General features: G+C 38.9%; 1 long non-coding RNA gene across 1 annotated transcript; it reads right to left on the bottom strand.

Annotated features, from left to right (window-relative positions):
• Positions 1-220: 220 nt before the first annotated feature.
• LOC137627567 (uncharacterized) lies at positions 221-22,027 on the bottom strand. The gene is made up of 3 exons (XR_011041192.1): positions 21,936-22,027; positions 11,356-11,513; positions 221-1,369 (listed from the first exon to the last, which is right to left on the bottom strand). It is a non-coding gene; the product is annotated as an uncharacterized lncRNA (long non-coding RNA).
• Positions 22,028-26,710: the final 4,683 nt, after the last annotated feature.

Raw genomic sequence — 26,710 nt, 5'->3', positions numbered from 1 at the left:
CAACTCTCAAGACCTTCCTTCAAGACTGCCTGACTTGGGTGGTATAAGCCCTGTGTTCAAAGCTTATCAGCTGCACGTGAACTCTGCCTACGAAGTGTATCTGTTGCATCGTTATTCCACTTCACAGGACTACTTCTTCAAGCCACTATATCTTCAATTGTGAGGCATATCCTTCAACTCTCAAGACCTTCCTTCAAGACTGCATGACTTGGGTAGTATAAGCCCTGTATTTGTATTTGAAGCTTATCAGCTGCACGTGAACTCTGCCTACGAGGTGTATCTGCTGCATCGTTATTCCACTTCGCAGGACTTCTTTCTTCAAGCCACTATATCTTCAATTGTGAGGCATATCCTTCAACTCTCAAGACCTTCCTTCATAACTGCATGACTTGGGTAGTATAAGCCTTCTGTTGGAAGCTTATCAGCTGCACGTGAACTTTGCCTACGAAGTGTATCTGCTGCATCGTTATTCCACTTCACAGGACTGCTTTCTTCAAACCACTTTATCTTCAATGGAATCTGCTATACCCTGTATACAAGCTCTGTCATTGCACTGTATCTGCCTGTTGCATATGAGCTTTGTACCAAGAGAAAAATAGCTGCTTCAACTCGCATTCTCTCTCTTCAAGACTGTTTATACAAGCTCTGCCTATGAGGTGTCTGCTGCATAGGAGCTCTGTGTTTAATGAGGTCTCGTTCAAGGGATATCTGCTATATAAACAAGGAGTACCTGCTGTATACAAGCTTTGTCATCACGCCATAACTGCTCCACATGATATCAAAAAAAAAAAAAAAAGAAAAAAAAAAAAAGCTGCTTCAACTCACAAGTTCTCTCTTTTCAAGACTGGTGTATACAAGTTCTGCCTTCGAGATTGATCCCTTGCATATTAGCTCTGTGTTTGAGGCTGCGGTTGATATGTTCTGTTTCAAGAGCAACAGCGATTGCTTCAAGTCTACGTATGAGCTCTTGACGTTGGTCTTCAAGGCTGCTGTAAAGGAGCTTCTTCAGTTTATCTTACAAGCCGAGATCAAGACACTGTATTTGAGCTCTGTCTTCGTGACATATCTGCTGCATACAAAGAGTAGGTTTTACCGACGTGTATCTGGTGAACACGAACTCTGTTGCAACCAAGCTGCTCCTTCAACACTCAAAACTTTTTCTTCAAGACTGTTGTGAGAGAGCTCCTTCTTGAGCTTCATATTAGCTCTGCTTACAGACTGTTGTATAAGAAGTAATTTTTCAACTAAAAACCCCTCTCTTCAAGGCTGCCGCATACGTGATTCCATTACAGCATCTATCACTCTGTTAATTTATAAGACCTCTGCATATCCACTGCTCTCTTCATAAGATATCCCCTCTTCATGTTAGCTGCATCAGAAAAGAAACATTATTAGTATAGAGGGCTCCTATATATAACTTTTGTGTTTTGTGTCTATACTTTTTCCAAGAAATTGTACTTTAGATGTGCATTACTTTTATAATAAAATTGACCAACTTAAAATCAGTTTCTATCCAAATTTATTAACTAAGTCTTTAGACTCACACAATGGCTACAAGCAGCATCTATGTTGTAAAAGGAACATTGGCCAAATAAGTAATTTAATATGAAAAGCCGAATATAAAAGTTTTATATATTTACCATTGTACTAATATTAGACTATTACATGGCCTTGAGACAGTTTTATACCAGGAATTACAAAGATACCAAACAAATTCTGAGCAAAATTTTTACAGTCCTTGTTCATATTGAAATTTTATCCAAAAGCAGATTTTAATTTTATTTATGCACTAGGATTGAAAAGTTTTTTTAAAAGTTGCCAATAAAAAGGTTACAGCATCTAAATTCCTTAAAAGTTGCCAATAAAAAGGTTACAGCATCTAAATTCCTAGACCTCAGTATTTTTTCTATCAAAACCCTGCCCGATACCAAAGTTTGTAAAATACACATGAAAACGATGATTACAGGGGGTCTGTTATTGGCTCAAAAGAGTACAATTTGGCATATGTCCTTGACAAAGTGATCATCAAAATCATCAAGACTACAATATTCTCAGCCCACTTAAAGTTTGTGATAATCCAATAATACATTGCTTTGTTGATCTCATTTCATATCACCTATTAGCTAGTTAAACTCTTGAAAATGACTGGCTTTTGTTAATGCATTACTTGGGAGAATTTCAATCTTAAAATGTAGAAAAGTTTAATCACCTTTTCATTTAACCGTTTATCAAAATAGATGTAATGTGATCAAACGTTAAATTCCCACATATTGACTTGAATTCTAAACATCTTATAACACTTTTCTTCAGATAGGAAGCTTTAAAGCAGTCTTATGTACCACACAATTATGAACATTAGAAGCATGTGGACAAATTATATTAATCAAACGATAAATAAAACTTTCATGAGAAATGTATAATCATTTTTGGGCTCAGGCCATGTCGTACTGATGGAAGTTCCTTCATAGTAGCTTCCTAGGTTATATTTAACTACAGTGATATATCCCAGAGAATTTTACTAAAGGTATCCAGAATTCTAACTCCTGGCGCGAATCTCCCTTGCTTTTGTCTTTAGGGATATCGCATAAGATCAGAGGACGTATTCTTGACAGGCCACATAGCTACCTACACCACTAATAGCGTTTACGCTTCGAGAGGGGAAAGTGGCAAGAATTGTAGGAGGGCCATTATTAAGGCAACACTCCTACTCGTACTGTTATTGAGCGCCAGCACGACGCCCTGTGGCACCATCTTACCATTCTTTCTCCTGTAGCGTACCTAACGCGGTGTTATTCCTTGTGTCTCTCGCTATTTTGGATTGTACTTATCGCTATGATGCCTTCACCAGCCTCATCTGCCGCTGGAAAGTTGAATATTTTCTTTAATTTGTATAAATGTAAGCTCTTGCCAGTTTTATCCTCGATTTAGTTCGTAATTAACGTAACGAGCTGTTGCCTAGCCGGATGGCGTCTTGGACGCGGTCGTTCTATTTGCATGTGCATTTAGTTAGCCAGAACGACATTCCCGGTATATTTCGCTTTAATAAATTTAGCTATTTAGCAATTTAGCTAGGATTTCTTTATATTATGCCGACTGTTTCGTGGATTTGGCAATTTATTACTGAGCCCCATGAGTGCTAGGTTTCCTAGGCTAGGCACCTAGACACACCATGCATGATATAACTTTCCTGGTGTGATTTTATTAAAGCTCAGGCAATATTTTATACATTTAAGATATTGCTGAATATAAATTTTCCTCATCCAAGATAGTATACGAGTGTTTCGGTGACTGATTCTCACTGCGCCTAGGCTACTAGCCTAGGGGCTTTAGTATACTTTCATACATGTCCCCAATTGCCCTTGTATCGTCTTTTAAGTGGAGACTGACACCTCCTATTCCTTCTAAGTTGATACCAATCTCACAGGGAGATTTAGGAGCAATTCCTCTTCCCTCTGACTAGCCTAGGCTAACCTCTAGTCGGCTTTACCGTGAATTTTATTCAGGTAAATCTAGGCTTGGGTGTTTCCGTTCCTTTCCATCAACCGCAGAGGTCGGTTTTTCCGTTCCTTTCCATCAACCGCAGAGGTCGGTTTTGAGTTTAGGACGGAACATCAGAGTATTCGTCTGTGATCGGTGGCAGTCTGGCTTAGAGAATTGAATTCCTAAGTCATGTTAGGCTACCAATGCAGGAGGCTAGACCTCCCTAGGCCTCACCTGGAAGACATTATATAATAATGCCTCCTCCCTGTGGCCTAGCAGACAGTCCTGTGCCAGCAGATCCTAAGCCGAAGAATCAAATTCTTCCCTTGCTTAAGGTCTCTGACACTAGATTCTGTTCCTATCCCCTGAGACAGCAGCCTGGGTGCCGCCATCTCATCATATCAGACTAACCCCAGTCTAGGGAATGAATTCCCTGGCCCCTAAGGTTGTCTTTACTCTGGATCAGAATCTTTTAGATTAGGTAGGGCCTACCGGCCGCTACCTCACCTACAGGACCCTTACCCCTCCCCCTGCTGTCCTTTAGTGTTGGCCTAGCCTTCACACTTCTTGACCATCATTCTACAATCGAACCTACAGGTAGGTTGTGGGATTGGCTCGGGCTCTACCTTGGGCCTAGCTGCCGGCGACCTAGAGCCGCCGACAGGACTGCAGTCCACAGTCAGGTTGCTTTGCCGCCGCTTGTTACGGTTTACCGATGACCGGTGACCCAATAACAGCCAGCACACACCGGCCGGCTGCCAGCAACTATGCTGACTGCCGACAGCCGGCCGACCAATTGTCTGAAGACGTATTATTTCACCGGCCGCCGGCGGGTCCGCCTATAATCAGCCGGCAGTAGGGTGACTGCCGGCAGCCTGCCGCCCATTACCTACTGAAGGCAGTGTACCTTCAAAAAGCCCAAGGAAATACGGCAGGAACTACAGTATTGGCCGTGGAGTGGTCAGTAGTCATTGCGATATTGATTATCCCGCAATAGATATACCACTGTGCGGTAGCCCATACATATTTCCAACCTGCAAGGTGCTTCATGGGCAGCCTATTATGAGACCACCAGACCAAGAGAGCGATTCTCTCTTGTTATGAAAGTGATCAATGATCACTTTATTCAATCCCCAATATTGAACTTTCGAAGACTGTTAAGTTACACTTTATATCCAAAAGATAAAGTTGTAATAATTCTACTTTAGAATATAGCGCTTCAATATTGAAGGAGGTCATAGCAATTGGCTGGACAGGAAACACATGTGGGTGTCTTTCCTCTTTTCCTTCTAGCTTACCTATCCTAAGCTAAAATATACATAGCATTGTATGATGAAATTATGAGATATTTCACCGAATACTCATCCGCCTTTCCTTTCTTTACAGGAGGAGCATCCCGAGTGCGGGAATCATTTCTGCAATGTCCGCAGCAAGAGCTTCTGCGGCCACGACATGTGCAGAACCTACGCGCGCTGTGCAACAACAAAGGGCTCTCTGAAGTATTGGGACCCCCAGGTATGTGAAGTTTGTTCCAATCTGGTTACTGAGGCTTTTGATGATCAAAAGTCTACAGAGTCAAGGGATGCAGCAAGAGAGACGCTGCGGAAATGGGTCAGAGGTTTTCAGAAGAACACCACTGGCCCATACCTTTCTAATGAAAGGATGAGGGCTTGTTTGTTCCCTAGAGCATCTTCGGATGCAGTTATCCCTAAAACTCAGCCTGAGATCCCCCTCGTCCAGATTCCGATAGAATCTGATGTTTCAGATGCTTTGAAAGACATCCAGCTGGAAGACAACATGTCGGTGGTTCCAAGGATACGGAACGCAGTCTTCTAGCTGAAGAGCAGGATCAGGAGTCTGTCTTACCTCCTGAAGGCGATGAAAAGAAAGCCGAAACTCTTTCGGTTTCATCAGCTACGATGGCTGAGCCTGTCCCGTCGACTTCTTCTGCCCCCCAGTTAGACACGATTAGCCATACGCTAACTTCTCTCCTGTCCATGTTCCAGGACATGAAGAAGCAGTCATCTGAGAAGGAAGCTTCGCTTTGTACAGAGATGCACCAACTCGTGTCTTCCCGTTTAGCCCCCAAGAAGCTAAACGTTAAGGAACTTTCCCTTTTTCAGACGTCAATCCTTGGAGGTATGCTGAACACATGCCTATGTCAGGAGGGAAGATCTTCCTCTCCGACAAACTGGGCACGGTCCCAGTTGAGGATATAGAGTTCTGGCCCAGCAAAGAGGCCTATCCTGACTGCTACGTCCGCTTAAGGGCGGAACCTCCCTTGAAAGAGGAAATGGAGCCGAAAGAGGTCATCATACTGGACCTCCCCAAGGCCCAAGCCTTGTTCACTAAGACCTTGAAGGAGAGAGCCTTCACTAGTTCCAAGGTACCGGCTCTCAGTAAGAAGCACCCATCGTTCATCGCTGCTTCTTTCCGTGCCTTCCCCTTTATGGAGAAAGGGTTCAAGGCAGCCTTAAAGGCAGTTGAGGCAGGGAAACCTTACCCTAAACTCCAAGAGTGTAGACCCTTTTCCCTCGCCCTACCATCTGATGATGTGGACTGGAAGGACGTTTACAACACCTTCTCAGTCGGGAAGCTGGAGGCTGACATTGCCGGACGTCAATTCGGAGAAGACCTCCCGAAGTTATCGGACTTCCACCAGCGCAGGGAGCAGGAAACGAAGGAGAGACTTGCCGCCTCTATGTCCTTGCAGACTGGATTAGAGACGATGGCACATTTGGCAATGGTCACCAAGGACCTATACAACTTCATTAAAGCCAGACTGGCTTGCAGAGTGTTTGTGTTCGCCTCGGCTGCGGTGAGACACGAACCAAGGAAGCTGATAGCTTCCAACACCTGGGGAAAAGACCTCTTCCCAAGCGAAGAGGTCGTTGACAAAGCCGCTACAGAGAATAGGAATCTCCTCCACAAGTGGGGCTTGTCATCCAAGAGGAAGTCTTCCACTGAGGAGGGTCCCCAACCCAAACCGAAGACCAAACGACCTAGAGTGCCCTCTCGCCCTCCACGACAACAGCAGCAGCTTCCCGTGGCCACGGTGGCACAGCCACCTACCATGTTCCAGATGGTGCCCCAACAGGTGGCGACTCAGTTGCCTGTCTTTACCCCAGCCTTTGAAAGGCAATCAACAACCTTTCAGCCGAAGTCTCGAGTTTCCTCTAGACGCCCCTCCAGAGGCAGGGGCAACAAAGGTGGACATGGCCATGGAGGCAAGTCCTCCAACCAGCACTCCAAGTGAGATGCTTCCGGTAGGAGGGAGACTTCTCCTCTTCCGGGATCGCTGGACCTTCGATCCCTGGGCCCACAGCCTAGTCAAGAACGGACTGGGGTGGAGTTGGAACGCAACTCAACCAATTTTCCCTCAGTTCTTCCAACACTCAACCCCCATTCTGGAAGAATATGTTCAAGAACTCTTAGACACGAGAGTTGTAAGGAGGGCAAAGTCCATCAAATTCTAAGGAAGGCTGTTTTGTGTTCCGAAGAACGATTCGGAAAAGGTCAGAGTCATTCTGGACTTATCACCACTCAAGTTCATAGTGAACCACAAGTTCAGAATACTGACTCTTCAACACATAAGGACCCTACTGCCCAAACAGGCATACACAGTCTCCATAGACATGGCGGACGCATACAGGCATGTTCCGATCAATCGACAAGTTTCCTCCTACCTAGGAATCAAACTGCAAAAAAGACAGTACGTCTTCAGAGCCATGCCCTTCGGACTAAACATAGCCCCAAGAGTATTCAAAAAGCTTGCGAACACAGTCATTCGTCAACTACGCCTAAAGGGAGTTCAGGTGATTGCCTACCTGGACGACTGGCTGATATGGGCAGCTTCCAAAGAAGAATGCACGCAAGCCTCCAAGGAAGTGATCCAGTTCCTGGAACATCTAGGATTCAAGATCAACTTGGAAAAATCTCGACTATCTCCAGCTCGGAAGTTCCAATGGCAGGGTGTCCACTGGAAATTACAGTCACACTGCCTCTCCGTTCCATCAAAGAAGAGGAGAGAGATAGCGGGATCTGTCAAGAGACTCCTTCAATCCGACAGGATTACAAGAAGGCAGTAGGAGTGTGTGTTTGGGTCTCTCCAGTTTGCCTCAGTGACAGACCGAGTGTTGAGAGCACAATTAAAAGATGCATCAGGAGTCTGGAGAAAATACGCATCAGACGCTTGATGAGATCTGGAAAGACCAATACAAACTCGTCTGCGATCACTCTTCAAGCCATGGTCAGAGGCCAAGTACCTAAAGAAGAAGGTACCCATACAACCGCCTCCACCTTCAGTCACCCTTCACACGGATGCTTCAAAGGAATGGTGGGGAGGCCACTCTCACCATCAGAAAGTCCAAGGAACCTAGTCCTCCCTCTTCAAGAACTTCCACATCAACATTTTGGAAGCCATGGCAGTTTTTCTCTCACTGAAAAAACTGAAACTTCGCTGCTCAATCCACATCCGACTGGTACTAGGCAGCGAGGTTGTAATGAGATGCCTGAATCGACAAGGCTCAAGATCGCCTCAAATCAACCAAGTGATATTGGCAATCTTCCGCCTGGCGGAGAAGAGGAGATGGCACTTATCAGCAGTTCACCTTTAAGGGTTCTGCAACGTGACGGCAGACACTCTATCCAGGCTCAACCCGAGTGTCAGAATGGTCCCTAGACGCAAGATCATTCTCCTTCATCTTACGCAAAGTCCCAGGACTGCAGATAGACCTCTTTGCAAGGAGCGACAAGAAGAAGCTACCCCGGTACATAGCCCCATACGAGGATCCTCTAGCGGAAGCAACGGATGCGATGTCCATAGACTGGAACAGATAGTCCAGGATTTACCTGTTCCCTCCAACCAACCTCCTGCTGAAGGTCCTCAACAAACTGAGATCCTTTCAAGGAACAGCAGCAATAGTGGCTCACAAGTGGCCCAACAGCATCTGGTTCCCCCTGATAACGGAACTACGACTGAAACTGATTCCTTTGCCGGATCCAGTTCTGACACAGCAAGTGCAGAAGTCTACTGTCTCAGCTTCATCACAGAAAACCCGGAACCTTCATCTCATGATTTTTTCACCTTAGCAGTCAAGAAAAGGTTCGGGATTTCAAAGGACAGTATTAACTTTTTAGAAGAATACAAGTCGAAATCAACGAGAAGACAATACGAGTCTTCCTGGAAGAAATGGGTTGCCTTTGTCAAGGCAAAGAAACCAAAGGAGATAAACAGAATTTTGTTTATCCTTCTTTATTCATCTCCATGAACAAGGTTTAGCAGCCAACACGATCTCTACGTGTAAATCTGCCCTGACTAGACCCTTACTATATGCCTTCCAGGTGGACTTCTCCCATGAAATCTTCAACAAGAAAGATTCCAAAAGCCTGCGCTAGACTTCAGCCCGCAGCCCCTCCGAGGCCCATTTCCTGGTCCTTGGATAAGGTTCTTCACTTAGCGTCGACCCTGAACAACGAAGATTGCTCTCTAAAAGATTTGACTCAAAAGGTGATATTCTTATTTGCACTAGCCTCAGGAGCCCGAGTTAGCGAAATAGTGGCCCTTTCGAGGGATGATGGCCACATTCAGTTCACAGACTGCGGAAAACTGAACCTATTTCCTGACCCAGCGTTTCTCGCCAAGAATCAGCTGCCCACCAAGAGGGGTGGTCCTTGGAGAATCTGCCCTCTGAAGGAAGAAGTATCTTTATGTCCAGTAGAATGCCTAAAGGTCTATCTTCGTAGAACTTCAGACTTTAAGGGAGGATAGCTTTTTAGGGGAGAAACCTCAGGTTCAACATTGACCTTGAAAAAACTAAGGGCGAAGATCACCTATTTCATTCGCAGAGCGGATCCAGACAGTACACCCGCAGGTCATGATCCGAGAAAGGTCGCTTCGTCTCTGAACTTCTTCCAGAATATGAGTTTTGAAAGCCTTCGTGCCTACACTGGATGGAAATCATCCAGGGTTTTCTTCACACTACACGAAACAAGTGCAGGAGATAAAGCATTACGTGGTGGCAGCAGGTAGTGTACTAAAACCTGCCGCTTGAATTCTGCAAAGAACAGTGCACTAATTGGGACTTTTAGTGAAGGGTGTACATGACTTACTCCTATGGTGTATCATGTTTAGTGACGTGTCTAATAAATGACACTATAGACTGTTCTAAGTACACAGGTGACTAAAGCATAAAAGACTTACGCATGTGCCATGCGTATTCTACGCAAGTGTTCCTTTTGTAACAACAGAGACAATAGCGAAATATTACTATATTTCCCTTAGAGTGGCTTTGTGTTTCCTTTTCAGATGAAACTTCTTTTTTCTGTTATTAATAATTATTATGCTTTCACACTATTTTCAAAGTAAATTTTCTTTAATTATATATATTACAACCCATGATTTCTGAATACTGTTTGTTAATAAACACAGGAATTTTTGCGTCTCATTTCGCCCTAAAAATTCTAAAAATACAAATAAAAGGTGTCAGAGCTAATTTTTATCCTCTTATTTTCTGGAAAATATTTCTGAATAAATTCCATTTCTGTTCTGACCAAACAAAAATGAAATTTATGTGTTATGTTATTAAGTTCAGTCCCTGGTAATGACTGACTTTACCAACCTGATTACTTTACTGACTATACAAATTTCCTACATGAATGTAAACCTGTCTAACTTGTCTACAAAGAACAAGTAGACTGAGTGAAGTGTCAGTAATCTATACATATTTGTTCCTTTCAGAATACAAACTATGTTTTTCATGTATATGATGAGACTAATATACAACTTGTTTGCTAGATTGTTCCTTGAACTCACAATCCTCGGGTTTTTTCCTAGAGTCTCCCATGACTCTTCCCTGTAAGGGGCAGGAAGCACTGACATAGTCAACGATCAGATGAAAGGTGTATGACGGTAACACCATGTGTCTCTAGGTCTAGATGACTAAGGAAAATTTATCTCGAGGTTATTGGCACTATTGAAAATCCACAGATACATTAATGCTCTGGTAAACTTCCATCAGGACGACATGGCCTGAGCTAAAAAAACGGATTTTGAGCGAAGCGAAAAATCTATTTTTGGGTGAGGTAGCCATGTCGTCCTGATGGACCCACCCTCCTTTTACAAAGGATGAATGAATCCCTCCCTTATGTACTGTATCTGTAGCACCTCATTAATGCTACAAAGAATGACAAGATGGCACCACAAGGCGTCATGTTGGCGCTCAATAACAGTACGAGTAGGAGCGTTGCCTTAATAACGTCCCTCCTACAATTCTTGCCACTTTCCCCTCTCGAAGCGTAAACGCTATTAGGGGTGTAGATAGCTATGTGGCGTGTCAAGAATACGTCTCATGATCTTATGCGATATCCCTAAAGACAAAAGCAAGGGAGATTCGCGCCAGGAGTTAGAATTCTGGATACCTTTAGTAAAATTCTCTGGGATATATCACTGTAGTTAAATATAACCTGATTCATGGTATGACAATGAAACAATATTCAACAGATTTTGTAGATTTGAGAACAAAGCCCTCTGAAGAATATTTGAAGTGAAATGGCAGGACAGGATTAGAAATGAAACTATAAGAGATATTACTTGAGTGCCATATGTGGATGAGATCATGATGAGGGGTAGATGGAGATGGTTTGGGCATGCTTTTCGCACTCCCCAAGAAAGATTAGTTCACCAAAATGTCAACTGGGCTCCATCATGAAGGAACTTCTATCAGGACGACGTGGCCTGAGCCCAAAAATAGGTTCCGTTTATAGGACATAGGCCAAATTGTAACATCTCAAATAAATTCATATTGAATAGCTGCAACATGAGAAATTAGATAAATTCAACTACATATTTCTGAAACAAGACACCTTTCGACTTACTTTATTGGTTAGCTTCCTTTCTACCAAAGACAATTAGTCATTTTGTTCACATTTTCATCAGTAGAGAACTGGACAAATTGTAGGTCTGTCTACCCCTTTTCTTGAGGGCCTCGGTTCCTATATGCTGAGAATCTCTCAAAATTAATCATAATCCGACTCTGAAATTGAATTTATAAATTACACAAAGATACAACAAACTTTCAAGATCATTGCGTACGGTATACTACTTGGGTATGAAACACAAGTACAATACCATAATAGTTACAAGTTTCATTACTTTAGGAACAAACAAATATAACACTATTTATTATTAACAAACTTAAAAAAGATCTGTTTACGAAGTACTATGTATTTACTATATAGTACAGGTGGTTAAGTAAGATAAATGAATTCTTATTAAATTTCATGTTCTAATTTCTTTATATAAATCTTGAAATATTCCTGTGTTTACTTGTAGATCAAAAACTGTTATTATCACATTAAATATGCAGAAAGAGTATTAAAACTATGAATTATTAATCCATAAGTTGTAAATGTGGGTTTGTATGGGAATGGACATGATCATGACAGGATTTATAGAAGCTGTTCAAAGGAAGAGGAACTACACAAGAACTTTATGATCCCGAGCATGTAAACCTTAAGCAGAAAGTGGGACATGACAATCCCAGATACAGTAATCCCCGATATTTTACAAAGAAACAGAAAATAAAATCTAAAGTTATTCTTATGATCCAAGGCATTCTTAAGTAGTATGAACACCAGAAACCAAACTCGTAATCAACATTAGGAATAAGTGAAAATTACAAATTTGGGAATAATTTTAACTTTTCCTAACTGTACAAACCTTAAGCTCTTTACTATGGTGGTGTATTTAGGCGACAGCTAAAATTAGCCGTAAAACTTTTAAAGAGAGGTGTAGCTACCCACTGCTAGTTAGCAAGGGTAGGACCAACCACCCCGCTCACACACACAATAGCTAAAACAAGCCACTTTGCAATTGCAGGCAGGACTTCCAGGGTGTAGGTGATAGTGGACCAGTGTGTGTTAAAGAGCTTCATGTTTTGTATGGTTAGGAAAAATACAAGTTATTTCCAAACGTCATTTGTTCCAGCACCAAATATAAACCTTTCAGCTCTCTACGCTTAGGCGAGTGGAAGTCCAAACCCAACTTGCTAGTCAATGACCTGGGGCACAACTCTTGTGCTTCACACAAAGCTCATACCTTATCACCTCACTACCTCTCAATGAGAGATGACAGCTTGAGCAATTGAGCGAAGGTGTGAGAACTAAGCATTGGGACTCGAGGTAAGACATACCCTGGAGCTAAGCTCCTCTCAACCTGGGCAATACCCGATTCCTACCTTTATGGGAGATATAACAAATGTATTGCATATATCAGGTTACACAAGGGACATTGGTACCCTGGAGGTCAGCTTACAGAGTTCCTCAGATGCTCGAGCCCTAAGAAAGGGGAGAATACTGTACTGTAAAAGATAAAAAGGTCAGTCACACACACATTTGTATTAGACACACCTGGGTAACATCTACCCTCAACCACCTGCTACTTATCCGACAAGAGAGCCGAGGTGTTACTGACCATGTTTAGTGCAGCCACCACAGGACCTATAGAGAATGTGTCAAGGCTCCTGTGGGTTACGTGTTGCAGGTAGTGGGCTGTAAACGTTGTTGGACGTTTCCACAAGGCCACTTGCATGACCTGTGTCACACTGAAGTTCTTGAACACAAGGGATGTGCTATCACACCTGATGTCATGAGCTCTGGGTCTATGGTTATAGTCGAGTCAAAGTGAAGGGCTCATTCGATCACCTTTCCTGATCTAGGAGGAGATAGAGTTCTTTATATTTCTCGTCCCTCCCTGTGCTTACGAATAGTCTTGACCTGTGGATGACCCTGAACGTTCCGTTAAAGGCACTTCCTCAGCACCCTAACAGGGTATAATAACAGCTGATCCCAGTCACCTATTACAGTTTGGAGATTCTCAACCCAGAAGGACCCGAATCTAGGATTCGCTACAGCTGGATTTTGAGTCTTGGCTACAAACTCCGGAACAAAGTTGAGTGCCACCTGCCCCCATCCCCTTAAATGGGCGACATCATAGGGCAAACTGTGTAGGTCACCAACTCTTGGCAGAGGCCAAGGCTAACAGGAAAACATTCTTTATGGTCAGGTCACAATATGAGGACCTACCAAAAGGTTCACAAGGTGCTCCTTTCAGCTATTGCAATAAACACACTACATTCCAAGGGGGAGGCTGACTTCTGACTGAGGGTACGCGAGCTCAAAGCTTCGTATGAGAGAATTCCATCGAGGAGGAAATTTTAATGCTGATCAGTCTATAGACAAGGCTGAATGATAGCTTTCTACTATCGACGCAGAGCAGATTTTACCTCCCTAAGGTAAAACAAAAACCCCGCTATCACTAGGATAGTGGCACAGAGCAGTGATACATCATCCACGACACCAACCACAGAAGACTATTTTGCCTGACAGACGGGGAAGACTACTCTCAGAGGTATCTGGCCATCCTTCTCGTAACTGGGTGCGAAAAGATTTGCACCGCTAGAAGTTGCTAGGTAACCTCTTAAGCATGAAGCCATAGCGAAGCTACTGCTTTGTGTAATATCTCTGTATGTGGCTGTCCAAGTAGATTGGGAAGTGGAGGGAGCTTACTCGGTCCCTTCTTGAGCATATGTGGAAGGTCCAGAAACTATTCTGCATGTTGCCTCATCAGAGCAATTAAGGTCATCGATAAATCTTGCGATGCCCTTACTTTCTTCAGAAGCCTCCTTAATAGGTAGAAGGGGGCGGGGGAAACGCCTAGACATCCAGGTTGTCCCATGGGTGTTGGAAGCCATCTTGCCAAAATGTCTTGGGATCTGGTACTGGAGAGCAGTTCATCGGAAGTTTCCGGTTGAGGGACGTCGCAAACAGAGCTATTGTTGACAAACCCCACGAAATCAAGTCTTTCTTGGCTATCTGATGATTCTCACACAGGGCTATTGTTGACAAACCCCACGAAATCAAGTCTTTCTTGGCTATCTGATGATTCACACACAGGGCTATTGTCGACAAACCCCACGAAATCAAGTCTTTCTTGGCTATCTGATGATTCACACACAGGGCTATTGTCGACAAACCCCACGAAATCAAGTCTTTCTTGGCTATCTGATGATTCACACACACAGGGCTATTGTCGACAAACCCCACGAAATCAAGTCTTTCTTGACTATCTGATGATTCACACACAGGGCTATTGTCGACAAACCCCACGAAATCAAGTCTTTCTTGGCTATCTGATGATTCACACACAGGGCTATTGTCGACAAACCCCACGAAATCAAGTCTTTCTTGGCTATCTGATGATTCACACACAGGGCTATTGTCGACAAACCCCACGAAATCAAGTCTTTCTTGGCTATCTGATGATTCACACACAGGGCTATTGTCGACAAACCCCACGAAATCAAGTCTTTCTTGGCTATCTGATGATTCACACACAGGGCTATTGTTGACAAACCCCACGAAATCAAGTCTTTCTTGGCTATCTGATGATTCACACACAGGGCTATTGTCGACAAACCCCACGAAATCAAGTCTTTCTTGGCTATCTGATGATTCACACACAGGGCTATTGTCGACAAACCCCACGAAATCAAGTCTTTCTTGGCTATCTGATGATTCTCACACAGGGCTATTGTTGACAAACCCCACGAAATCAAGTCTTTCTTGGCTATCTGATGATTCAAAGACTAATCTGAGCCAACTGTCTTGGTCCTCCTGATCAATTTGTCTGCCAATATGTTTCTCTTGCCCGGGATGAAGTGTCCTGAGAGGGCTACCTTATTGTCTTCCGTCCATCTGATTATTTCCACAGCCAGATGGCATTAGGGCTGTGAAAAAGTACCTCCTAGTTTGTTTATATAAGCCACCACTGTGGTGTTGTCACTCACCAGCATCACGGTGTGTTCCGAAAGGAGCTGCTGAAAATCCTTGAGAGCTAGGAAGGCTGCTGTCATATCTAGGAGGTTTATGTGGCAAGTGTTGTTTGGCCTCAGACCAAAGCCTGGAGGCTGGGTGCTGCAAAAGATTAGCCGTCCCACCCTTCTTTTGATGCACCCTTAAAGAGCATCAATTCTGGGAGAGGAGAGAGAAGGTCTACTCCCCTAAATAGGTTGGTGTCTGATACCCACCACCGCAGGTCTCTTATGCTCTGACCCCATCGGGACCAGAAGGTCCGGTGGATCTTTGTGCCGAGATCAAAAGAATCCCTCTTTGCCTTCTTCATCTGCCACCTGCTAAATTGCTGCCACTTGGAGGAAGGCCACTCCCTACACACATTACAGGGAGACTCCTGCATACAAGTGTGACCCCTACATGCAGAACGAAGGGCATGAGGATCTGTCTCCAACCCAGACATGAAGGTGCCGCAATGGCACCCTTCCCTCTCTGGACAAACTATCATTCTTGAATAGGAATGCAATCACACTTACATACAAGAGAAAGGGAAAGATTTTAGTTGTTTTTTACAGGTTGAAAACAGAGTAAAGCGGAGGAGAAAGCCGACGTTTACTCTCTTCCATGCCGAAATAAAAAGTGGCTTGTTTTGGCTACTGTTTGTGTGAGCGGGGTGGTTGGTCCTAAACCCCGGTAGGTAGTTACACCTTGCTAAAGTTTTATTGATAATTTCAGCTGTAGCCGAAATATATCTCCATAGTAAAGATCTGATAGGTTTGTATTTAGTTCCGGAACAATGGAAGTTTTAAAATCTCTGAACATATTTCATAGTAAATAAAACCCTCTAAAACATAAAGATTGTCTTATAAACAGTACATAAGGGGAAAGAGTGTTCATGAGAACAGATCCCCAAGAACACAGATTAAGAGAACAGAGCTTGTGCCATGTATATGATATACATTGCTTAGTATATATCAAAATATTATTTAGACCCTAATCAAAACTAATGTTCTTTAAAGACTAGCAAATACTAAACAGAAGTTCTGGGAGCAGAAACTTGAGATACATTATAGTGTGGGGTGTCAAAAATTTACCATGTCAAAACGGAACGAATAACCATGGATTAGATTCAAGAACTTGGGTTAGAATGTCCAGTACTGGGTTCTGGAAGGCCTTGCAGCACCCACTGTGCAACAGAGCAGGAAACACTACGGTACCACGATGAATGGCGGTTTAAAGGCTACTTATAAATGGCAGAGGCAAGGGACAGTGACATTGCCCTAGTGGCAGAGGTAAGAGTGTGTCAATGCCCTAGCTTGCTAGACAATGCCCTAGTGGCAGAGGCAAAGGAGTGTCAATGCCCTAGCTCTAGACAATGCCCTAGTGGCAGAGTCAAGGGAGTGTCAATGCCCTAGCTTGCTAGACAATGCCCTAGCTTGCTAGACAATGCCCTAGTGGCAGAGGCAAGGGAGTGTCAATGCCCTAGCTTGCTAGACAATGCCCTAGTGGCAGAGGCAAGGGAGTGTCAATGCCCTAGCTTGCTAGACAATGCCCTAGTGGCAGAGGCAAGGGAGTGTCAATGCCCTAGCTTGCTAGACAATGCCCTAGTGGCAGAGGCAAGGAAGTGTCATTGCCCTAGCTTGCTAGACAATGCTCTAGTGGCAGAGGCAAGGGACAGTGACAATGACCAAGCTTTCAAGAAAATGCCCTAGTGGCAGAGGTCAGGGACAGTGACAATGCCCTAGTGGCAGAGGCCAGGGACAGTGACAATGCCCTAGTGGCAGAGGCCAGGGACAGTGACAATGCCCTAGTGGCAGAGGCCAGGGACAGTGACAATGCCCTAGTGGCAGAGGCAAGGGACAGTGAAATTGCCCTAGCTTGTGGGATAATGCCCTAGCGACTGATATATGATCAGCACCCAGGCACCCTCTCCACCTAAGCTAGGACCAGGGAGGGCCAGGCAAAGACTGCTGATGACTCAGAAGGTAGACCTATAGGTTCTCCCAAAACCCCCATTATTACATCACAAGGTTAGGGAGGATGCAGACACTACAAGAAACTACCGAGATTGAACGGGACTCGAACCCAAGTCCGGCAGATTGCCAAGCTGGGAAATTTCCAATAGGCCACCACCACCCCTGAGAGAGAGAGAGAGAGAGAGAGAGAGAGAGAGAGAGAGAGAGAGAGAGAGAGAGAGAGAGAGAGAGAGAGAGAGAGAGAGAGGTCGTCTCAAGTTTACAAGGCTATAACAAAACTTTAAAAGCTTAAACTGTTGTAATTTAACATTTCCTTAGGCCTTTGAGTTCAAGAATCTTCGGGGAATTTTGACAATCATCAATTTTGGAAATTAAATTTTTCCTCTGAAAACCATCAGTTTCTGGAAATTAGATTTCTGCTCTTCCATTCAAAAGTGCTTTTATTTAGCCTCTAAAATTCATTGAGGCTACTTGGGACTGAAGTTCACATGTGTATAATATTTTATTTCAAAAAGTCATCCGGGGACTCTCCTAACAAAATTTTAAGGTCATATGGATTGTGAGTTGAAAGGTAAAAAGTAGGAGGATGAAAAGTAAAGGCATGTTAAGTAGAGGGATGAAAAGTAAAAGGAGAAATATAAAGGAAGAAAAAGTAGTAAAATAGAGAAAAGTAGAAACGTAAAGCATAGAAATTGGGATGAAAAATGGAGATTTAAGGCAGAGAAAGGATAAAGATATACAAAGCATAGGGGGGAAAAAGTAGCGAAAATTAAAGAAGAGGGATGTAAAGTGGTAGGGGATAAGAGGTTGGAAAAATAGATGTAAGCAAAGAAGAGGGAGGAAAATAGGAGGCCCAAAAATAAAGGGAGGTAAAGAGAAATGAAGGTAGGTGGAGGAAAATAAGAGGCGACAAAAATAAAGGTAGGAAAAATTTGAGGGAGGAAAAGAATAGAGGAAAAGTTGAGACTGAAAAGATTGAGAAAATGAAGAGGGGTGTAAAATAGAGGGAAGATAAGTAGAGGGATGTTGAAATAGGAGAAGGAAAAGTAGGAGGGTAAATAGAGGGAGTAACAATAGAGGAATAATATAAAGTCGAAAATTAGAAGAGGGAAAAAATGGAGGAAAAGAAGAAGGGGAAAGAGGGAGGAAAAGTAAAAGAGGATAGAAAAATAGAGGGGGGAAAGAGGGAGGAAAAGTAGAAGGGGAAAGTAGAGGATAGAGAATTTGAGGGGGAAAGTAGAGGATAGAAAAATAGAGGGGGGCAGGAGGGGAGTAGAGAATAGAAAATTTGATGGGGAAAGAGGGAGGAAAAGTACAGGTGGGAAAGTAGAGGATAGAAAAATAGAGGGAGGAAAAAGAGGAAAATAGAGGGAGGAAAAGTAGGGGAAAAAGAGGAAAATACAGGAGAAAGTAGAGGGAGGAAAAGTGGAGGAGGGAAAGAGGAAAAGAGGAAAATCGAGGAAGAAAAAGAGTAAAAGTAAAGGGAGGAAAAATAGGAGGAGGAAAAGTACAGTATTGGGAGGAAAGAAGGGGGACAGTGGGGAAATAGATTATAGAAAATTTGAGGGGGAAAGTAGAGGATAGAAAAATTGAAGGGGAAAGAGGTAGGAAAAGTACAGGGGGGAAGTAGAGGATAGAAAAATAGAGGGGGAAAGAGGGAGGAACAAAGAGGAAAAGTAGAGGGCGAAAAAGAGGAAAAGAGGCAGAAAAAGAGGAAAATAGAGGAAGGAAAAGTAGAGGAAAGAGGAAAAGTAGAGGAAAGAGGAAAATAGAGGGATGAAAAGTATGGGAAAAGAGGAAAATTAGGGGAAACAGGAAAAGTAGGGGAAAGAGGGGAAGTGGAGGAAAAAGAGGAATTGGAGGGAGGAAAAGTAGAGGAGGGTAAGAGGAAAACTAAGAGGAGGAAAAGGAGGAATAGGGGGGAGGAAAAGGAGGAATAGGGGGGAGGAAAAGGAGGAATAGGCGGGAGGAAAAGGAGGAATAGGGGGGAGGAATAGGTTTAAAGATTTTTAAAGGTCGCTCATGGCAGAGGCAAGGGACAGTAACATTGCCCTAGCAATCAGGATAATGCCCTAGAGACTGACCATATATCATATAATCAGTGCCCAAGCCTCCTCTCCACCCAAGCTAGGACCAGGGAGGGCCAGGCAGTGGCTGCTGATGACCCAGCAGATAGACCTATAGGCTCCCCCAAACTCCCCAACCTTAGCTCACAAGGATGGTAAGGTTGCAGATACGAATGGCACTGACGAGTCTGAGCGGGACTCGAACCCCCGACTGGCAAACACCAGGCAGACACGTTACCAATCATGCTACAGCAACCCGGAAAAGTAGGAGGGTAAGGGAAAAGGGTAAATTTGTCATTTTCGAGGGGAGCATAATTTTTTCTATAAGAAAAAGTAGTTTTTTCCTAGGTTACATTGCCCTGTAATACACTACAATAATACTCATAAAAGTAAGTCATTAATTTCTCTAATTTTAATGTGTTAGTTTTATTATATTTTGTTAGAGTGCGAAGCTCAGCATTACCAATTGCCAATGCATACGAGGGTGATGTTTTATTTTCCTGTGATCGTAAGTGAGGATCAAGAACCATTATATTCACCGTTGGTAATGTTAAGAGTAACATTACTAAGGATAGCGTGCGCAGCTCAACATTACCGCTTGCCAGCACATACGAGCTTGACGTTTTATTTTCATGCGAGCGAAGCGAGCTAATGGCGAAACAAGAACCATTATATATAATGTTATCGTAACAGTACTAATGTTACCGTAACGTGAGTGAAGTGATATAACAAAGGGCATTATATTGGGTTTGTGACCTGGGAACTTCTAGGTTAGGTGGGTTTGTTAGGTTCTGTACCCTTTTTGTACTTTTTTATATATTGTGTGAAGGGTATATGGAAAAATTCTTTAAAATACACACGATAATAATACCGTATCATTGCTGTCGTTAGTAATTCCACCGTAACGTTAGTAACGTTGTCTACCGTTGGTAACGTTGCTAATGTTACCGTTCGCAGTACATACGTGAGTTAAGTGACACCGAATTTGAACAAGTCATTATATTTAAGTATTTTAACAAAATATATATAATAAAAGACATTATATTTAATCATTTTAACAGAAAATATGCGTTTTCCTGTAGAAAATAACGTGATTTAAGCGGTTTTCACCTTCAATTCATCCGTAATAACAGCAACCAATTCGGCAACTTACAGTTAGTCGAATTGGTTGATCTGTTTGTTTGCGGTTGAAATGGAGGTCAAATTCGGTTAAATCACGTTATTTACTATAGGAAAACATATATTTTCTGTTCGAAATCACACCCTGTAATACAATACAAATTTACCCTTTTATGACCGTGACCTCGTAACTTAGAGGTCACTGGGGTGTCGTGACTGAGACTGTGGTGTCTTAAGTGTTTTGCCTTAGATTAGCACTGCACTTGGAACACTGTAAAAGTTGGTATATTACATTACGTGATTTAAGAAAATTATTAACATTAGAATACACCAAAATAGTTTCAAGTATGGATTACTGAAGCGGTTACAATTTTCTGATACTTAGATCGTAAAATACGCAAAAGACGACACTTGAACTAACAAGGACGTGACTTGGGCAAAGGTTTCCACGGAAAAGGGCTTGTTGGAAGGTGGGGGTAGGGAAATATTAAGCCCCCTGTGCAAACTTTACATACATGGGTTCGTGATTGGTTAACGGAAAAGCAACGAAGTGGCTACTTTCCTCTTGGTAAGGGTAGAAGAGACTCTCTAGCTGTGGTGAGCAGCTCTTCTAGGAGAAGGTCACTCCAAAATCAAACCATTGTTCTCTATTCTTCGGTAGTGCATAGCCTCTGTACCATGGTCTTACACTGCTTTGGGTTAGAGTTCTCTTGCTTGAGGGTACACTCGGGCACACTTTTCTATCTAGTTTATCTTCCTCTTGTTTTGTTAAAGTTTTAATAGTTTAAATAGGAAATATTTATTTTAATATTGTTACTATTCTTAAAATATTTTATTTTTCCTTATTTCCTTTCCTCACTGGGCTATTTTACCTGTTGGGGCCCCTGGGCTTATAGCATTCTGCTTTTCAAACTAGGGTTGTAGCTTAGCATTTAATAATGATAATAATAATAGAGAGTAAACATGAATGAACAGAATGGGAAATTTGTCCAGAGCAATTATTTGTGAAATTTGGGAGTGACAAGGTAATAAAATGTATAAAATACATGAAGATAAAATGGAATGTATGATAAATAATATTTGATGTGTATATAAAATGAGTTGATTTTATAAGGAATCGGATAATAAAACGAGTAATACTGGGGTCAAACGTAATATGTATACGAGGGTACTACATAACTAATCAAGTAATAGACTTGAACAGAGCTGGTAGAGAGAAACAGCTATAATACAGGGAAAAGTAGAGGAAGAATAGAGTAAAATTAGATGGAGGAGAGTAAAATTAGATGGAGGAGAGTACAGTAGATGGAGGAAAAGTAAAAGAAGAAAATAGAGGAAGGAGAAGTATATCCAGTTATGGGCAAAAGTATATTGCAAATACCCTTGGTATTTTTGTAGTGAATTTATCAATAGTGCAATAAAACATAACTCAAAGGATACTCACGTTTATTCTTTCCATTTTTGCTCCAAATTAGCTATTAAAGAATAATTGTTATGCTTTAGGTACGCCGTTCTTGTAACAAATTCACTTGTTTATTTACAGTGTCAGTAACACACTGGTGTCGGCGTTGTACCGGCTCTCCCAGTATCCAATCCTATACCATATCCTACGAGACTAAGTGTAACTATTCGGGGAAGGATAGTCTTGGTTGTTTTAAACAAGTCCCTGTTACATACACAATATCTTTTTGGATAGGCCTATTCACTACAGGGGCTTGGAACCCATCTGGGAGAATATGGTTATCTCACCCAAAAATAGATTTTTTTCCCATGACAAAATCCCTTCTCTTAGAACCCATCTGAGAGATATGGTTATCTCACCCAAAAAATATATTTTTCCCATGACAAAATCCCTTCTCTATCCTCATATACACATGAATTATTGTCGAATTATTGTATAAAATAATATTAGGATATTTCAATTAAGATTTGGCAGTCAGCCTGAATATAACAGTTGAATAATGTACAGTACTAAAACACACCCTAGGATTGTTGAGAATTTAACTACTTCATCCAGTTTAAAACCTTTTTCTACTAAAATGCAAATGTAATCTATTTCAAGTAAATTATATACTAACAGAAAAAATTACCACGAATGTCAATCAATAATCTATTTCAAGTAAATTATATATTCAAATTAAGGAAAATTTACCATGAATGTCATTCAATCTATTTCAAGTAAATTATATAATTAAATTAAGGGAAAATTGACTACAAATGTCAATCAATCTATTTCAAGTAAATTATATAATTAAATTAAGGGAAAATTGACTACAAATGTCAATCAATCTATTTCAAGTAAATTATATAATTAAATTAAGGGAAAATTGACTACAAATGTCAATCAATCTATTTCAAGTAAATTATATAATTAAATTAAGGAAAATTTACCACGAATGTCAATCAATCTATTTCAAGTAAATTATATAATTGAATTAAGGAAAAGTTTACCACAAATGTCAATCAATAATCTATTTCAAGTAAATTATATAATTAAATTAAGGAAAAATTTTCCAAGAATGTCAATCAATAATCTATTTCAAGTAAATTATATAATTAAATTAAGGAAAAATTTACCTCGAATGTCAATCAATAATCTATTTCAAGTAAATTATATATCGAAATTAAGGAAAATTTACCACGAATGTCAATCAATAATCTATTTCAAGTAAATTATATAATTAAATTAAGGAAAAATTAACCATGAATGTCAATCAATAATCTATTTCAAGTAAATTATATAATTAAATTAAGGGAAAATTTACCACAAATGTCAATCAATAATCTATTTCAAGTAAATTATATAATTAAATTAAGGAAAAATTTACCTCAAATGTCAATCAATAATCTATTTCAAGTAAATTATATAATTAAATTAAGGAAAAATTTACCTCAAATGTCAATCAATAATCTATTTCAAGTAAATTATATAATTAAATTAAGGAAAAATTTACCTCGAATGTCAATCAATAATCTATTTCAAGTAAATTATATAATTAAATTAAGGAAAAATTTACCACAAATGTCAATCAATAATCTATTTCAAGTAAATTATATAATTAAATTAAGGAAAAATTTACCTCGAATGTCAATCAATAATCTATTTCAAGTAAATTATATAATTAAATTAAGGAAAAATTTACCTCGAATGTCAATCAATAATCTATTTCAAGTAAATTATATAATTAAATTAAGGAAAAATTTACCACAAATGTTAATCAATAATCTAATTCAAGTAAATTATATAATTAAATTAAGGAAAATTTACCTCGAATGTCAATCAATAATCTATTTCAAGTAAATTATATAATTAAATTAAGGAAAAATTTACCTCAAATGTTAATCAATAATCTATTTCAAGTTAATTATATAATTAAATTAAGGAAAAATTTACCTCGAATGTCAATCAATAATCTATTTCAAGTAAATTATATAATTAAATTAAGGAAAAATTTACCTCGAATGTCAATCAATAATCTATTTCAAGTAAATTATATAATCAAATTAAGGAAAAATTAACCACGAATATAAATCAATAATCTATTTCAAGTAAATTATATGATTAAATTAAGGGAAAAATTACCTCGAATGTCAATCAATAATCTATTTCAAGTAAATTATATAATTAAAATTAAGGAAAAATTTACCTCGAATGTCAATCAATAATCTATTTCAAGTAAATTATATAATTAAATCAAGGAAAAATTTACCTCGAATGTCAATCAATAATCTATTTCAAGTAAATTATATATTTAAATTAAGGAAAAATTTACCTCGAATGTCAATCAATAATCTATTTCAAGTAAATTATATATTTAAATTAAGGAAAAATTTACCTCGAATGTCAATCAATAATCTATTTCAAGTAAATTATATAATTAAATTAAGGAAAAATTTACCTTGAAAGTCAATCAATAATCTATTTCAAGTAAATTATATAATTAAATTAAGGAAAAATTTACCTTGAAAGTCAATCAATAATCTATTTCAAGTAGATTATATAATTAAATTAAGGAAAAATTTACCTCGAATGTCAATCAATAATCTATTTCCAGTAAATTATATATTTAAATTAAGGAAAATTTTACCTCGAATGTCAATCAATAATCTATTTCAAGTAAATTATATAATTAAATTAAGGAAAAATTTACCTTGAAAGTCAATCAATAATCTATTTCAAGTAAATTATATAATTAAATTAAGGAAAAATTTACCTCGAATGTCAATCAATAATCTATTTCAAGTAAATTATACGATTAAATTAAGGGAAAATTTACCTCAAATGTCAATCAATAATCTATTTCAAGTAAATTATATATTTAAATTAAGGAAAAATTTACCTCGAATGTCAATCAATAATCTATTTGGAGTAAATTATATAATTAAATTAAGGAAAAATTTACCTCAAATGTCAATCAATAATCTATTTCAAGTAAATTATATAATTAAATTAAGGAAAAATTTACCTCAAATGTCAATCAATAATCTATTTCAAGTAAATTATATAATTAAATTAAGGAAAAATTTACCTCGAATGTCAATCAATAATCTATTTCAAGTAATTATATAATTAAATTAAGGAAAAATTTACCTCGAATGTCAATCAATAATCTATTTCAAGTAAATTATATATTCAAATTAAGGAAAAATTTACCTCGAATGTCAATCAATAATCTATTTGGAGTAAATTATATAATTAAATTAAGGAAAAATTTACCTCAAATGTCAATCAATAATCTATTTCAAGTAAATTATATAATTAAATTAAGGAAAAATTTACCTCAAATGTCAATCAATAATCTATTTCAAGTAAATTATATAATTAAATTAAGGAAAAATTTACCTCGAATGTCAATCAATAATCTATTTCAAGTAATTATATAATTAAATTAAGGAAAAATTTACCTCGAATGTCAATCAATAATCTATTTCAAGTAAATTATATATTCAAATTAAGGAAAAATTTACCTCGAATGTCAATCAATAATCTATTTGGAGTAAATTATATAATTAAATTAAGGAAAAATTTACCTCAAATGTCAATCAATAATCTATTTCAAGTAAATTATATAATTAAATTAAGGAAAAATTTACCTCAAATGTCAATCAATAATCTATTTCAAGTAAATTATATAATTAAATTAAGGAAAAATTTACCTCAAATGTCAATCAATAATCTATTTCAAGTAAATTATATAATTAAATTAAGGAAAAATTTACCTCAAATGTCAATCAATAATCTATTTCAAGTAAATTATATAATTAAATTAAGGAAAAATTTACCTCAAATGTCAATCAATAATCTATTTCAAGTAAATTATATAATCAAATTAAGGAGAAATTTACCTCAAATGTCAATCAATAATCTATTTCAAGTAAATTATATAATCAAATTAAGGAGAAATTTACCTCAAATGTCAATCAATAATCTATTTCAAGTAAATTATATAATTAGATTAAGGAGAAATTTACCTCAAATGTCAATCAATAATCTATTTCAAGTAAATTCTATATTTAAATTAAGGAAAAATTTACCAAGAATTTCAATCAATAATCTATTTCAAGTAAATTATATAATTAAATTAAGGAAAAATTTACCTCGAATGTCAATCAATAATCTATTTGGAGTAAATTATATAATTGAATTTAGGACAAATTTACCACGAATGTCAATCAATAATCTATTTCTAGTAAATTATATAACTAAATTAAGGAAAAATTTACCAGGAATTCAATCAATAATCTATTTCAAGTAAATTATATAATTAAATTAAGGAAAAATTTACCTCAAATGTCAATCAATAATCTATTTCAAGTAAATTATATAATTAAATTAAGGAAAAATTTACCTCAAATGTCAATCAATAATCTATTTCAAGTAAATTATATAATTAAATTAAGGAAAAATTTACCTCGAATGTCAATCAATAATCTATTTCAAGTAAATTATATAATTAAATTAAGGAAAAATTTACCACGAATTTCAATCAATAATCTATTTCAAGTAAATTATATAATTAAATTAAGGAAAAATTTACCTCGAATGTCAATCAATAATCTATTTGGAGTAAATTATATAATTGAATTTAGGACAAATTTACCACGAATGTCAATCAATAATCTATTTCTAGTAAATTATATAACTAAATTAAGGAAAAATTTACCAGGAATTCAATCAATAATCTATTTCAAGTAAATTAATATATTTAAATTAAGGAA

Source organism: Palaemon carinicauda, chromosome 35 (genome assembly GCF_036898095.1).
Source record: "Palaemon carinicauda isolate YSFRI2023 chromosome 35, ASM3689809v2, whole genome shotgun sequence".
Classification (NCBI taxonomy): domain Eukaryota; kingdom Metazoa; phylum Arthropoda; class Malacostraca; order Decapoda; family Palaemonidae; genus Palaemon; species Palaemon carinicauda.
The sequence above is the reverse complement of the archived record's forward strand: the minus strand, read 5'-3'. Positions and strand labels throughout refer to the sequence as shown.